Raw genomic sequence first — 16672 nt, forward strand, 5'->3', positions numbered from 1 at the left:
CCTTAGTTTCCACCTTAAGAAACCAAAAGAAGAGCACATTAAACCCAAAGTAAGCAGAAGAAGGGAAATACGTATTTTTTATGTTTTTAAAAATTGAGTTATCATTGACATAGAATGTGTTTGAGGCATATGGGATAATCATTTGATACAGGTAGATACTGAGAAATGATCACCACTATTAGTTTAGTTAACATCCATCACCTCAAATAGTTAGCATTTTTCCCCTTTTGATTAGAAACTTTGGGCGCCTGGGTGGCTCAGTTGGTTAAGCGACTGCCTTCGGCTCGGGTCGTGATCCTGGAATCCTAGGGTCGAGTCCCACATCGGGCTCCCTGCTCAGCAGGGAGTCTGCTTCTCCCTCTGACCCTCTTCCCTCTCTTGCTCTCTATCTCTCATTCTCTCTCTCTCAAATAAATAAATAAAATCTTAAAAAAAAAAACTTTTAAGATCTATTCTCTTAGCAGCTTCCAAATATATGATACGGTCTTGTTCACTGTAGTCACTATAGTATTTATCTTATAACTGGAAGTTTTTACCTTTTGACAACCTTCACCCATTTTGCCCAAGTCCCATCCCCAGCCTGTGGGCAACCACCAATCTGTTCTCTGTATCTGTTAGATTTTTTTTTTTTTTTTAGATCATGTAGAGGTGATCTCACACAGTGTTTGTCTATGTCTGACTTACTTGACTTAACATAATGCTTTCGAGTTTCATCCATGTTGTTGAAAATGGCAGGATTTCCTTTCTATGGCTGAATAATAATTGTGTATGTGGGTGTATAAATATGTCACATTTGCTTTATTCATCATCCATTGATGGACAGTTAGGTTGTTTCCATGTCTTATCTATTATAAATAATGCTGCAATGAACATGGGGGTGCAGCTAACTTTTTGAAATAGTGGTTTTATTTCCTTTGGGCAAATACTCCAAAATAGACTTGCTGGATCATAGTTTGGATCATTTTTAACTTTTTTAAGAACCTCCATTCTCTTTTTCACTGTGGCTGTACCAGTTTACATTTCCACCATCACTGCACAAATGTTCCCTTTTTTCCTCACCTTCACTCGTGATTAGAATATTTTACTCCTGTCACATTTTTATGTAAAATTAATGTATTTCAAATTATCTTTTAAAATTACATATAACGCATTTTGTTAAGGTGCAAAATAATGATTATTGGTCTAAACAGTTTTATGAAATGTCCTGAGTCTTTACTACACTATTGTACTAGTATTTTTCTTTCTTCTTTTCAGTCGATAAATTTGACATTTAACATTGAATAAATTGAAGGTGTACTTTTGTCCTCTTACTTTGATACATCTATATGGTTATCGTTGTGATGATATTTATCACATTACATATTTACTGTACAATATTGTTTAATAAACCATATAATAAATATAGCTATTTTAGTACCTATTATAAATTTGTAACCTTAAACACCATTAGTCTTATCCCCCTATTCCCTGGTAAATACCATTTTACACTTTTTTTATTTTTTTAAGATTTTATTTATTTGTCAGAGAGTGCACAAACAGGAGGAGGGGCAGGCAGAGGGAGAAGCATGCTCCCTGCTGAGCAGAGACCCTGGGATCGTGACCTGAGCTGAAAGCAGACGCTTAACTGACTGAGCCACCCAGGCGTCCCTCCTATCTGATTTTATTTCATTTTTTTTAAAAGATTTATTTATTTATTTGACAGAGAGAGAGACACAGCGAGAGAGGGAACACAAGCAGGGGGAGTGGGGGAGGAGAAGCAGGCTCCCCGTCAAGCAGGGAGCCTGATGCGGGGCTTGATCCCAGGACCCTGGGATCATGACCTGAGCCGAAGGCAGACGCTTAATGACTGAGCCACACAGGCGCCCCTCCTGTCTGATTTTATATGAGTCCTTTTCTTTTTCTTTTCTTTTTTTCTCTTTTCTTTCTTTTTGAGGAGTCTGGCTAAGGTCTATCAATTTTCTTTTAAAAGAACAAGTCTTGGTTTCATTGATTTTTTTTTCTATTGTTTTTTAGTCTCGATTTGCTTCTGCTCTGATCTTTATTTTTCCTTCCTTCTACTAACCAGATCTTCTGGCTGGAATAAAATCAAATTTACACAAGATGGGTTAACAGGAGAAAAAAACCAAAATTTATTATGTGCACATCGAGGCCCAATAATGAAATTTGACCTAAAGAAATGACCAAGGCAGGCAGTTTATATATATTTTAAACAAAGAGACAGTAAATTTGTGAGGAATTTATGGGATATGGAAAATAGGTGTTGGGGAGCTTTAATTACTAAGAAATTCTAAGAATTTGGTATGAGGTAGTAGATGAGTAAAAAGGTAACAGGTTTGTTTTTAGTTTTCTCAGCTTTATTTTTTTTTTAAGATTTTATTTTTTTAAGTAGTCTCTATCCCCAGTGTGGGCTTCGAACTCACAACCCCGAGACCAAAAGTCTCATGCTTTACCAACTGAGCCAGTTTTCTCAGCTTTAAAGTCCCCATCTCTGGTAATAAGGATGTCTTTTTACTTCTTAGTATGTAGGGAGGATACTTTTCAATGGGTGATTAGTTTCCTGCCTTGGGTGGGCAGAGGAGTGTCTGAGTGTGTTCGTATGGGTTGTTTCTTAAGTAAATTTATTTAAAACGATCAGTATGCCAAAGTGGCACATTTTGGTGCCAACTGCTCTTGACCCCTACACTTTCCTCTTAGAACTGTTTTTGTTGTGTCCCAAAGATTTTGGAATATTGTTTCCATTTTCATTCATATCAAAATATTTTTTTATTTCCTCTCTGATTTCTTGGTTGACGCTCGTATATTGTTCAGTGACATACTGCTTAACCTCCATGTGTTTGTGTTTTATAGTTTTGTTTTTTGTAAGTGATTTCTAGTTTTACACTGTCCGGCTGAAAAGATGCTTGACAGGATTTCAATCTTAAATTTATTGAGACTTACTTTAAGGCCTAAGGTGATTCATTCTGGAGATTGTTCCCTGTGTACTTGAATGTGTATTGTGCTTCTTTTAGATGACATGTTCTGTGTGTATCTGTTAAGTCCATCTGGTCTCATGTGTTATTCAAAGCTGCTGTTTCCTAATTGGTTTTCTGTCAGGATGATCTATCCATTCATGTAAGTGGGGTGTTAAAGTTCCCTACTGTTCTTGTATTGCTGCCATTTTTATGTCTATTAATCTTTGCTTTATATATTTCAGTGCCCCTATGTTGGGTACATAGATATTTAAAATCGTTACATTTTCTTGTTGGATTGATCCCTTTATTGTTATGTAATGCCCCTTTTTAATGGAAGTAGAGTTGATACAGTATCCCATTAGTGTCAAGCATATGACGTAGTGATTCAACATCTGTTGAATTCCGTATATTATGCCGTACTCACCACAAGTGTGGCTACCGTCTGTCACCGCACAAGGCTGTTACCACACTGTTGATTTATTCCCTATGCTGTACCTTTTATCCCTTCAACTTTATCATCTCATAATGGGAAGCCTGTATCTCCCACTCTTCTGCACCCATTTTGCTCATCCCCCCATACCTCCTCCCCTCTGGCAACCATCAATGTGTTCTCTCTATTTATGGGTCTGCTTCTGCTTTTTGTTTTTGTTTTAGATTTTTTATTTTTTTATTAGAGAGAGAGCACAAGCAGGGGGAGTGGCAGGAAGAGGCAGAGAGAGAAGCAGGCTTCCCGCTGACCAGGGAGCCCGATGTGGGACTCGATCCCAGGACCCTGGGATCATGACCTGAGCCGAAGGCAACTGCTTAACCGTCTGAGCCACCCAGGCGCCCTGCTTCTGCTTTTTGTTTACTCATTTGTTTTGTGTTTGAAATTCCACCTGATAGGTGAAATCATACAGTATTTGTCTTTCTCTAACTTCACTTAGCATAAACTTTGACATTTTAATTACTATGTGCTGTGGTGTGGACCTCCTTAGGTTCCTCTTGTTTGGAATTCTTTGTGCTTCCTGAAATTGGATGTCTATTTCCTTCTGAGGGTTAGGGAGTTTTCATCGATTATTTCTTCAGATAAGTTTTCTGCTCCTTTTGCTCTCTCTTGTCCTTCTGGGACTTCTATAATGCGATGCTTGTTGGTGTCCAGCAGATCACTTAGCCTGTTCTCATTTTTTAAAATTCTTTTTTCTTCTTGCTGTTCACCTTGGGTGCTTTCCATACCCTGTCTTCGAGAATGTTGATCTGTTGTTCTGCATTTGCTAATCTAGTGGTTTCCTTTAGCCTATTTTTCATTTTAGTTACTGTATTCTTCAACTCTGATTGGTCCTTTCCTTATTTTCTATCTCTTTGTTGAAGTTCTCACTGACTTCTTCAATTCTTCTCTCCAGTCTGGTGAATATCTTAGTGATCGTTACTTTAAACTCTTGGCTAGGGGTTCCTTGTGGCTCAGTGGGTTAAGCATCTGCCTTCGGCTCAGGTTATGATCCTGGGGTCCTGGGACCGAGTCCCACATCGGGCTCCCTGCTCAGTGGGGAGCCTGCTTCTCCTTCTCCCTTGGCTGCTCCCCTTGCTTGTGTTCTCTCTCTGTCAAATAAATAAGTAAAATCTTTAAAAAAATAAAAATAGGGGCACCTGGGTGGCTCAGTCAGTTAAGCATCTGCCTTCGGTTCAGGTCATGATCCGAGGGTCCTGGGATCGAGCGCTGCATTGGGTTCTCTGCTTAGCAGGGAGCCTACTTCTCCCTCCCCCACTCCCCCTGCTTGTGTTCCCTCTTTCGCTGTGTCTCTCTCTGTCAAATAAATAAAATCTTAAAAACAAAAATAATAAAAATAAACTCTTGATTAGGCATATTGCTTATTTCTGTTTCATTTAGTTCTTTTTCTGAGGTTTTGTCTTGTTCTTTAATTTGGAGCATATCCCTCTATCTATCCCCATTTTGCTTGACTTTCTGTGTTTGTTTCTATGAATTAGGTGGAACTGCTACTTCTAAACTAACTAAATAACTTAATTAATTAATTAATTAATTTATGAAAGATTTTATCTATTTGAGAGTGTGCATGTGCACAAGTAGGGGAGAGGGGTGGGATGGCGGAGCTGAAGTGGGTGTGGGCTGGGGTAGTCCTAAGGCTCTCCATGCAGAGGATGCCCTGGCCAAACACCTGAAGCTGAAGTTTGCAAGCCAGGGGGTCCTAGGGCTCTCTGTAGAGAGGGCATCCTGGCAAAACAGCTGTAGCTGAAGTGGGTGCAAGGTGTGTGTGGGGGGTGTCCTAGGGCTCTCTGCATGGAGGGACAGCTGGCAGGACAGCTGAAGCTGAAGTGGGTGCAAGCTATGTAATGCACTTTTTTTAGTCTCTTGTTACAATCTTTGTTTTCAAGTCTGTTTTGTCTGATAAAAAATCTGCCACTGAAGTATTCATTTCCATTTGCATGGAATATTTTTTTCTGTCCCTTCACTTTCAATCACTATGAGCATGTAGGTCTGAAGAGTGTATCTTGTAGATAGCATATAGGTGGGTCTTGTTTTTTATCCCTTTAGTCACTCTATTACCTTTGGTTGGAACATTTAGTCCATTCACACTTAAAGTAATATTGATAGGTATATACATACCTATTGCCATTTTGTTAATTGTTTTCTGGTAGGTTTGTAGTTCTCTGTTCCTTTCTTGTTCTCTTCTCTTGTGATATGATGTCTGTCTTCTTTTTTAAGTAAGCTTTATGCTCAATGTGGGGCTTGAACTCACAACCCCAGGATTGAGAGTTGCATGCTCTATTAACTGAGCCAGCCAGGCGGCCCTGATGTATTTCCTTAGTGTTTCACTTGGATTCCTTTGTCTTTATTTTTTGATTTGTGGTTACCGTTGTCATAAAAAACAGACTAGGTATATAGCAGTCTATTTTAAATTGACAATCTCTTCCATTTGAACACATTCTAAAAGCACGATATATGTGTGTATGTAGTGTGTGTGTGTTGTGTATATAATTTTTTAAGTTTTAATTTTTCAAGTTTTTTATTTGAAAGAGTGAGAGAGGGGCAGAGGGAGAAGGAGAAGCAGACTCCCTGCCGAGTAGGGAACCTGATGCGGGGCTTGATCCCAGGATCTGGGATCATGACCTGAGCTGAAGGTAGATGCTTAACCCACTGAGCCACCCAGGAACCCTAATTTTTCAAAGTTTTAATTTATTATATATATATATATATATATATATATATAAATTTTAAAAGTTTATTTATTTACTTAATGTCTACACCCAATGCGGAGCCTCAAACTCATGACCCTGAGATCCAGAGTCAGATGCTCTTCAGACTGAGCCAGCCAAACACCCCTAAAAGCACTATATTTTATTTTATTTTATTTTTATTTTTTTTAAAGATTTTATTTATTTATTTCAGAGAAAGAGAATGAGAGACAGAAAGCACGAGGGGGAAGGGGGTCAGAGGGAGAAGCAGACTCCCCGCTGAGCAGGGAGCCCGATGTGGGACTCGATCCCGGGACTCCAGGATCATGACCTGAGCCGAAGGCAGTCGCTTAACCAACTGAGCCACCCAGGCGCCCAAAGCACTATATTTTAATTCTCTTCTTCCATGTTTTATTTATTTGATTGCATATATGTATTTTTTAAAGTTTTATATCCCTTATCTATTGCAGATACAGTTGATTTTACTACTTTTTTCTTAATATTTTTTGTAAGACCGGTTTAGAAGTGATTTGCTCCTTTAACTTGTGTTAAAGGGAAAGTTTATCTCCCTTTCAGTTATGAATGATACCATTGCCGGGTAGAGTATTATTTGTTGTGGGTTTTCCCCTTTCAACACTTGGTTTATATCATGCCCCTATCTTCTGGCCTGCAAAATTTCTGCTGAAAAATCAGCTGATAGTTTTATGGGTGTTCCGTTGTATGTAACTAGTTGCTTTTCTCTTGCTGTTTTTTTTTTTTAACTTAATTTAATTTTATTATGTTAGTCATCATACAGTGCATCATTAGTTTTTGATGTAGTGTTCCACGATTCACTGTTTTCGTATAACACCCAGTGCTCCATGCAGTACGTGCGCTCCTTAATACCCATCACTGGGCTAACCCAGCTCCCCCACCCGCCTCCCCTCTAAAACCCTCAGTTTGTTTCTCAGAGTCCATAGTCTCTCATGGTTCGTCTCCCCCTCCACCTTGCCCCCCTTCATGTTTCCCTTCCTTCTCCTAATGTCCTCCATGCTATTCCGATGTTCCACAAATAAGTGAAACCATATGATAATTGACTTTCTCTGCTTGACTTATTTCACGTAGCATAATCTCCTCCAGTCCCAACCATGTTGATGTAAAAGTTGAGTATTCATCCTTTCTGATGGCTGAGTAATATTCCATTGTATATATGGACAACATCTTCTCTATCCATTCATCTGTTGAAGGGCATCTCAGCTCTTTCCACAGTTTGGCTATTGCGGACATTGCTGCTATGAACATTCGGGTGCATGTGGCCCTTCTTTTCACTACATCTGTGACTTTGGGGTAAATACTCAGTAGTGTAATTGCTGGATCACAGGGTAGCTCTATTTTTAATTTCTTGAGGCACCTCCACACTGTTTTCCAAAGTGGCTGTACCAACTCGCATTCCCACCAACAGTGTAAGAGGGTTCCCCTTTCTCCACAACCTCTCCCAACATTTGTTGTTTCTTGCCTTGTCAATTTTTGCCATTCTAAATGGTGTAAGGTGGTATCTCACTGTGGTTTTGATTTGACTTTCTCTGCTGGCTAATAATGATGAACATTTTTTCATGTGTCTGTTAGCCATTTGTATGTCTTCTTTGGAGAAATGTCTGTTCATGTCTTCTGCCCATTTTTTTGACTTGATTATTTGTTTTTTGGGTGTTGAGTTTGACAGGTTCTTTATAGATCTTGGAAATCAGCCCTTTGTCTGTAGTGTCATTTGCAAATATCTTCTCCCATTCTGTGGGTTGCCTCTTTGTTTTGTTGACTGTTTCCTTTGCTGTGCAGAAGCTTTTTATCTTGATGAAGTCTCAGAAGTTCATTTTTGCTTTTGTTTCACTAGCCTTCAGAGATGTATCTTAAAAGAAGTTGCTGTGGCTGATGTCAAAGACGTTATTGCCTATGTTCTCCTCTAGGATTTTGATGGATTCCTGTCTTACCTTGAGATCTTTCATCCATTTTGAGTTTATCTTTGTGTATGGTGTTAGAGAATGGTCGAGTTTCATTCTTCCATATATAGCTGTCCAATTTTCCCAGCACCATTTATTGAAGAGACTCTTTTCTTTTTTTTTTAATTTTATTTATTTATTTGACAGAGAGAGACACAGAGAGGGAACACAAGCAGGGGGAGTGGGAGAGGGAGAAGCAGGCTCTCTGTGGAGCAGGGAGCCCGATGCAGGGCTGGATCCCAGGACCTGGGATCATGACCAGAGCCGAAGGCAGACACTTAACGACTGAGCCACCCAGGTGCCCTGAGACTGTCTTTTTTCCATTGCATATTTTTTCCTGCTTTGTCGAAGATTATTTGATTATAGAGTTGAAGGTCCATATCTGGGCTCTCTATTCTGTTCCATTGGTCTATATGTCTTTTTTTGCCAGTACCATGCTGTCTTGGTGATCAGTGCTCTGTAATATAGCTTGAAATCAGGCAACGTGATGCCCCCAGCTTTGTTTTTCTTTTTCAACATTTCCTTGGCAATTCAGGGTCTTTTCTGATTCCATACACATTTTAGGATTGTTTGTTCCAGCACTTTGAAAAATGTCATTGGAATTTTGATCAGGATGGCGTTGAAGGTATAGATTGCTCTGGGTAGCATAGACATTTTAACAATGTTTATTCTTCTGATCCATGAGCATGGAATGTTTTTCCATCTTTTTGTGTCTTCTTCAATTTCTTTCATGAGTGTTCTGTAGTTCCTAGAGTACAGAATCTTTATCTCTTTGGGTAGGTTTATTCCAAGGTATCTTACGGTTTTTGGTGCTATTGTAAGCGGAATCGATTCTCTAATTTCTCTTTCTACAGTTGCATTGTTAGTGTATAAGAAAGCAACTGATTTCTGTGCATTGATTTTGTATCCTGCCACATTACTGAATTGCTGGTGTATGAGTTCTGGTAATTTGGGGGTGGAGTCTTTTGGGTTTTCCACATAAAGTATCATGTCATCTGCGAACAGAGAGAGTTTGACTTCTTCTTTGCCAATTTGAATACCTTTTATTTCTTTTGTTGTCTGATTGCTGTTGCTAAGACTTCTAGTACTATGTTGAACAATAGTGGCGAGAGTGGGCATCCTTGACATGTTCCTGATCTTAAGGGAAAGGCTCTCATCTTTTCCCCATTGAGGATGATATTCACTATGGGTTTTTCATAGATGGATTTTATGAACTTGAGGAATGTTCCCTCTATTCCTATACTCTGAAGGGTTTTAATCAGGAAAGGATGCTGTATTTTGTCAAATGCTTTTTCTGCATCAATTGAGAGGACCATATGGTTTTTCTCTCTCCTCTTATTAATGTGTTCTATCACATTGATTGATTTGCAAATGTTGAACCACCCTTGCATCCCGGGGATAAATCCCACTTGGTCGTGATGGATGATCCTTTTAATGTATTGTTGGATCCTATTAGCTAGGATTTTATTGAGAATTTTGGAATCCATATTCATCAGGGATATTGGTCTGAAATTCTCCTTTTTGATGGGGTCTTTGCCTGGTTTGGGGATTAAGGTAATGTTGGCCTCACAGAATGAGTCTGGAAGCTTTCCTTCTGTTTCTATTTTTTGAAACAGCTTCAGGAGGATAGGTATTATTTCTTCTTTGAATGTTTGGTAGAATTGCCCACGGAATCCATCAGGCCCTGGACTCTTGTTTTGCGGAGGTTTTTGATCACTACTTCAATCTCGTTACTGGTTATTGGCCTATTCAGGTTGTCAATTTCTTCCTATTTCAGTCTTGGTAGTTTATAGGTTTCCAGGAAGGCCTCCATTTCTTCCAGATTGCTTAATTTATTGGCATATAGTCGTTGATAACAATTTTTTTTTAATTTTTATTTTATTTGAGAGAGAGAGCACAAGAGGGGGGAGGGTTAGGGGGAGAAGCAGACTCCCCGCTAAGCAGGGAGCCCGATGTGGGACTTGATCCCAGGACTCCAGGATCATGACCTGAGCTGAAGGCAGTCGCTTAACCAACTGAGCCACCCAGGCGCCTGTTGATAATAATTTCTAATAATTGTTTCTATTTCCTTGGTGTTAGTCATGATCTCTCCCCTTTCATTCATAATTTTATTAATTTGGGTCTTTTTTCTTTTGGATAAGTCTGGCCAGTGGTTTATCGATCTTATTAATTCTTTCAAAGAACCAGCTCCTAGTTTCGTTGATCTGATCTACTGTGTTTCTGGTTTCTAATTCATTGACCTCTGCTCTAATCTTAATTATTTCTCTTCTAATGTGGGCTTAGGCATCGTTTGTTGCCTTTTCTCCAGTTCTTTAAAGTGTAGAGTTAGTTTGTGAATTCGGGATTTTTCTGTTTTTGAGTGAGGCTTGGATGTCTATGTATTTCCCCCTTAGGACAGCCTTTGCAGTATCCCATAGGTTTTGGACTGATGTGTTTTGTTCTCATTGGTTTCCATGAATTGTTTAAGTTCTTCTTTGATTTCCTGGTTGACCCAAACATTCTTGAGCAGAGTGTTCTTTAGCTTCCAAGTGTTTGAATTTCTTCCAATTTTTTTCTTGTGATTGTTTTAAGCATTTTATGTTTTAAAGCATTATGGTCTGGGGTGCCTGGGTGGCTCAGTTGGTTAAGGGACTGCCTTCGGCTCAGGTCATGATCCTGGAGTCCCAGGATCAAGTCCCACATCAGGCTCCCTGCTCAGCAGGGAGTCTGCTTCTCCTTCTGACCCTCCCCCCCTCATGTGCTCTCTCTCTCTCTCTCTCAAATAAATAAAATCTTTAAAAAAAAAAGCATTATGGTCTGAGAATATGCAGGGAATCATCTCATTGTTTTGGTTTCAGTTGACACCTGATTTGTGATCCAGTATGTGGTCTATTCTGGAGAAAGTTCCGTTTGTGCTTGAGAAGAATGAGTATTCTGTTGTTGTAGGGTGGAATGTTCTGTATATATATCTATGAGGTCCATCTGGTCCAGTGTGTCATTCAAAGCTCATTTCTTTGTTGATTTTCTGCTTAGATAATCTGTATATTGCTGAGAGTGGAGTATTGGGGTATCCTACAATTAACGTATTATTATCAATATGACTATTTTGGTTAACAGTTGGCTTATGTAGTTGGCTGCTCCCATGTTGGGGGTGTAGATATTTACAATTGTTAGATCTTCTTGTTGGATAGACCCTTTAAGAATGATATAGTGTCCTTCTGCGTCTCTAACTACAGTCTTTAGCTTAAAGTCTAATTTTTCTGACATAAGAATTTCTACCCCTCTTGCTGGTTTTAAGATTCTTTATCTTCTATTTTTGCTGCTTTAGTTATTTTGTGTCTTGGTGTGGACCCCTTTGGATTTCTCTTTGGGGCTCCCTGTGATTCCTCTCTGTTTCCTTCCCCAGGTTAGAAAAGTTTTCAGCCATTATTTCTTTAAATAAATTTTCTGCCTCTCTCGTTCTCTCTTCTCCTTCTGGGACCCCCAAAATGCACATATTAGTATGTTTGATCTTGTCCCAGAGGTCCTTTAACCTATCCTCCTTTCAAGTGTTTTTCTTTTCTCTTTGCTGTTCAGTTTAGATGATTTCCACTACTACCTCCCATATCCCTGATCTGTTTTTCTGAATCCTCTAATCTGCTGTTGATATCCTTTAGCATATTTTTCATTTCAGTTACTGTATTCTTCACCTTTTGTTCTTAAAACATTTTTTGGGGGGGCACCTCAGTGGCTCAGTCAGTCAAGTGTCCAACTCTTGATCTCTGCTCAGGTTTTGATCTCAGGGTTGTGAGTTCAAGCTCCACATTGACCTCTACACTGGGTGTGAAGCCTACTTAAAAATTATTTTTGGGGGGAGTGTATTTGTTATTCAGTGTTAAATTAGTTTTAGGTGCACAACACAGTGATTTGACAATTCTGTACATTATTCAATTCTTACCACAATAAGTGTAGTTGATTGATTGGCTCTTAGGATTTTTATATTGTTTAATTTTAAACTCTTATTTAAGATTTTAAACTGTTTAAGTAATCTCTCCACCCAACGTGGGGCTTGAACTTTGAACTCTGAGATCCAGAGTTGCATGCTGTATGGACTGAGCCAGCCAGGCACCCCTGTTGTTTAATTTTAAAAATACTTTCTGTCTTTTCGTTGAACTCAGTTTATCCACTCTTCTCCCAAGTTTGATGAGTATTTTTATGATCATTACCTTGAAATTTTTATCAGGTATATTGCTTATCTCCATTTTGATTAGTTCTTTTTCTGAGGTTTTGTCTTAGGCTTTCATTTGGAACATAATGCACTGTCTCTTCATTTTGTATGACTGTGCTACTTTCTATTCTAGGTATTACTTAGGTAGCTCTGTTATCTGTTGTTTTTTTTTTTCTTTTTATATTTTATTTATTTATTTGACAGAGAGAGCACAGGCAGAGAGAGAGGGAGAGGGAGAAACAGGCTCCCCATTGAGCAGAGAGCCCGATGTGGGGCTCGATCCCAGATCCCAGGACCCTGGGATCATGACCTGAGCCAAAGGCAGACACTTAACCGACTGAGCCACCCAGGCGCCCCTGTCATCTGGCCTGGAAGCTAGTGACCTTACATAGAAGGCATCCTGTGGGGTCCAAAATCACAACCTCTCTGGTCACTTGAACCGGGCACTCCAGGACTGTCCTCTGTGTGTGCTGTATGGACCTTCCTTTTGTGACTGGGCTGTGTCTGCTGTGAGTGTACTGGGGAGTGGGGTTAGCCCTGGGTGAGGCTCTCTGAGAGGCCCACTCATGACTGTTGCAGGGATACAGGTGACAGTCCTGGTTCTTCCCCTCCCCAGGGAAGGAGTCACATTGGAGGGTTGCCAGTCTAACTGAGGCTTCCCACTATGTATGCCAGGGCGTGAACTGCTTTCGAGGGGTAGCTGCGAGGGTAGGTGCATTGGCTGGGGCAAGGAACACCAGGGCAGAGCAAAGGTTCTAGAAAGGTAGATGGAAAGGGACAGAACTGGTAAAAACCAGTGTGAAGTCAGCTTGGCTAAAGGAGGGCAAGAAAGGTGACCCCTTATAGCACTTCCACTTTCAGAGAAAGTTCCTATAGATCCCTGCCCCTCCAGCACATGCCCCCAAATTAGTCAATACATTTCCTAATTGTATGGCCCAGGTGATTTTTGAATTGCTGCCTCTGTACTGAGTGATACAGTGTGCTGTCCCCTTAAGAGTGTAGTCCGGTTTCCTATAGCTTTTCAGCTCTCCCAGAGGTAAGCTCTGCTGATATTCAAAGCTAGATGTTATGGGTGTGGATCCTCACAGTGGGCGATGCCCTGTATGGGCTTGGGTCCCTCAGTGTCCCTGAGGGTATTCCTCAGGGAGGAGCTCCAGACCTACCATATTTCTCCTGCTTGTGGCTTGCGCTGTGCGCTTTTGGTTCCCAACCAGATGTGTCTCTTCCCAACCTGTCCTACTCAATATGGCTTTTTCCTTGTATTTTTAGTGGTGGCAAATCTGTTTTGCTATTCTTCAGGTTGATCTCAGATAATGTGTTTCTCTGTATGTAGTTGGAGCCCTACCATGTCCCTGGGAGGAAGTGCATTAAGGATCTTCCTACTCTGCCCCCTACACTTCACTCTATGTTCTTTGATTTATTGCTCTCTTGTAGTTTTCAGAGTAGAGATATTTTAGCTTTGTAGTTAAATTTATCCCTAGGTATTTTATGCTTTTTGATGCTCTTGTAAGTGGTATCATGTTCTTTTTCAATTAATTTGTTGTTAATGCACAGAAATGCTACAGATTTTTGTGTATTAATTTTGTGTCACTCAACTTTATTAAATTGATTCATTAGATCTAATAGTTTTTTGTAAAGTCTTTAGGATTTTCTATATATTAAATTTTGTTATCTGCAAATACATGCTTTTAATTCATGCTTTTCAATTCTGATGTCTTTAATTTCTTTTTCTTGCCTGATTGCTTTGGACAGGACTTCCAGTACTAGGCTGATAAGGAGGTGTGAGAGTGAACACCTTTCACTCTGTTCTTGGTCTTAGAAGAATAGCTTTCAACCTTTCATTATTGAATATGATGTTAGCTCTAAGCTTTCATACATGGCCTTTATTATGTTGAGGTACATTCCTTCTGTACTTAAGAATTTTTGTCATGAAAGTGTATAGAATTTTGTCATACACATTTTCAGTTGTCTATTTAAATGATCATATGATTTTTTTCCCTTTCATTCTATTAATATGATCTATAACATTGATTTTTGTGTATGTTGAACATCCTTGTATTCCAAAGTAAATCCCGCTTGATCATGGTGAATGAACCTTTTAATGTACTGCCTAATTCAGTTTGCCAGTATTTTCTTGAGAATTTTCATACCTCTATTCATCAGGGATATTGACCTGTAGTTTACTTTCCTGGTAGTATGCTTTCGTGGCTTTGGCATCAAAGTGATGCTGATCTTTAAAAAAAAAAAAAAAAAAAAAGTTTGGAAATGTTCCCTCCTTTTTTATTTTTTATTTTTTTGGGTGGGAGGAAGTGTTGGAGGAGTATTGGCATTATTCCTCTTTAAATGATTGGTAAAATTCACCAGTGAATCCATCTGGTCCTGGGTTCTTCTTTGGGTGATTTTTGATTAATGACTGAATCTCCTTACTAGTGTTTTGTCTGTTTAGCTTTTCTATTTCTTCTGGATTCACTTTTGGTATGTTGTATATTCCTAGGGATTTCTCCATTTCTTCCAGATTTTCCAGTTCGGTATATAGTTGTTCATAGTAACTGACTATAATAATTTATATTTCTCTCTTATCAATTAGGATGTTTCCTTTTTCTCTTATGATTTTGTTTTGTTAATTTTGGTTCTCTTTTTTCCTTGTTTATCTAGATAAAAGTGCAATTTTATCACTTCAAAGGACCAACTCCTAGTTGTTAATTTTTTTCTATTTTCCTATTCTCTATCTCTGCTCTAATCTGTATTATTTCTTTCCTTCTTCAACTTTGGGGTTAGTTGGTTCTTTTTCTAAGTCCTTAAGGTGTAAATTTAGATGGTGAAATCTTTGTTTCTTAATGCAGGTGTTTATTGCTATACATTTGTCTTTTTGAACTGCTTTTAAAAAAATTTTAGTTGACAAAGTTCGTTTCAGGCATACAGCGTAGGGATTTAACAATTCTATATATTAAACAATGCTCACCACGATAGGTGTCGTAACCATCTGTCACCATATAAAATTATTACAATATTATTGACTATATGCTGTAATTTTCATCTCTGTGACTTTTTAACATAAAGTTTGTACCCTTTACCTATTGGATCCATCCCCCCACCCCATCCTTGCCTCTAGTTATCACCTGTTTGTGTGGTTTTTTTTGTATTTGTCTGGTGTTTTTTTGCTTGCTTGTTTTGTTTTAGATTCCATATATAGGTGAAATCATAAGATGTTTTTCTCTTATTTCACTTAGCATAATATCCACTAGATCCATCCATGTTGTCACAAATGGCAAGCTTTCATTATTTTTTGTGGTTGAGTAATGTTCCATTGTATTATTACCACATTTTCTTTTTTTTTTTTAAAGATTTATTTATTTTTATTTTGAGAGAGTGAGAATGAGAGAGAGAGAGTACATGAGAGGTGGGAGGGTTAGAGGGAGAAGCAGGCTCCTCGCTGAGCAGGGAGCCCAATGCGGGACTCGATCCCAGGACTCCAGGATCATGACCTGAACCAAAGGCAGTCGCTTAACCAACTGAGCCACCCAGGTGCCCTACCACATTTTCTTTATGCATTCATCTTTTAAAAAATTTTTTAAAGTAGGATCTATTCTCAACATGGGGCTTGAACTCACAATCCCAAGGTAGAGTTGCATGCTCTACTGACTGAGCCAGCCAGGGACACTTGCATTCATTATTGATGACCCTTAGGTTACTTCCGTATCTTGGTATTTAAAATATTGCTTTGTGCTCGCTTTGACAGCACATATACTACGATTGGAATGATACAGAGAAGATTAGCCTGGTCCCTGAGCAAGGATGACATCCAAATTTGTGAAGCGTTCCAAATTTTTTATATATACAATGGAATATTACTCAGCCATCAGAAAAAGAAATCTTACATTTGCAATGACATGGATGGAACTAGAGGGAACTATATTAAGCAAAATAAGTCAATCAGAGAAAGACAATTACCATATGATTTCAATTATATGTGGAAATTAAGAAACAAAACAGGATCATAGGGGAAGGGAGGGAAAAATAAGATGAAATCAGAGAGGGAGACAAGCCATAAGAGACTCTTAACTATAGGAAACAAACTGGGGAGGGCAGAAGGAGAGGGAGAAGCAGGCTCCCTGCCGAGCAGGGAGCCATATGAGGGGCTTGATCCCAGGACCTCGGGATCATGACCTGAGTCAAAGGCAGACCCTTAACCAACTGAGCCACCCAGGCGCCCCTCATGTTTCTATGTTTAATTTTTTGAGGAAACAGTATACTGTTTTGCTTAGTGGCTGCACCAATTTACATTCCCACCAACAAAGCATGAAGGCACCTATTTCCTTATATTCCCACCCACACTTACTACTTGTTTTTTCTTATGCTAGCCATTCTCACAGGTGTGAGGCAACAGCTCA

At 39.2% G+C, this 16672-nt stretch overlaps 1 non-coding gene across 1 annotated transcript; it reads left to right on the forward strand.

Moving 5' to 3' along the window:
• The first annotated feature begins 16004 nt into the window (after window positions 1–16004).
• On the forward strand, window positions 16005–16111 carry LOC113935241. Its single transcript, XR_003523980.1, has one exon. It is a non-coding gene; the product is annotated as a U6 spliceosomal RNA (small nuclear RNA).
• The last annotated feature ends 561 nt before the right edge of the window (window positions 16112–16672 follow it).

Source organism: Zalophus californianus, chromosome 13, assembly GCF_009762305.2.
Source record: "Zalophus californianus isolate mZalCal1 chromosome 13, mZalCal1.pri.v2, whole genome shotgun sequence".
NCBI classification, from domain to species: Eukaryota; Metazoa; Chordata; class Mammalia; order Carnivora; family Otariidae; genus Zalophus; species Zalophus californianus.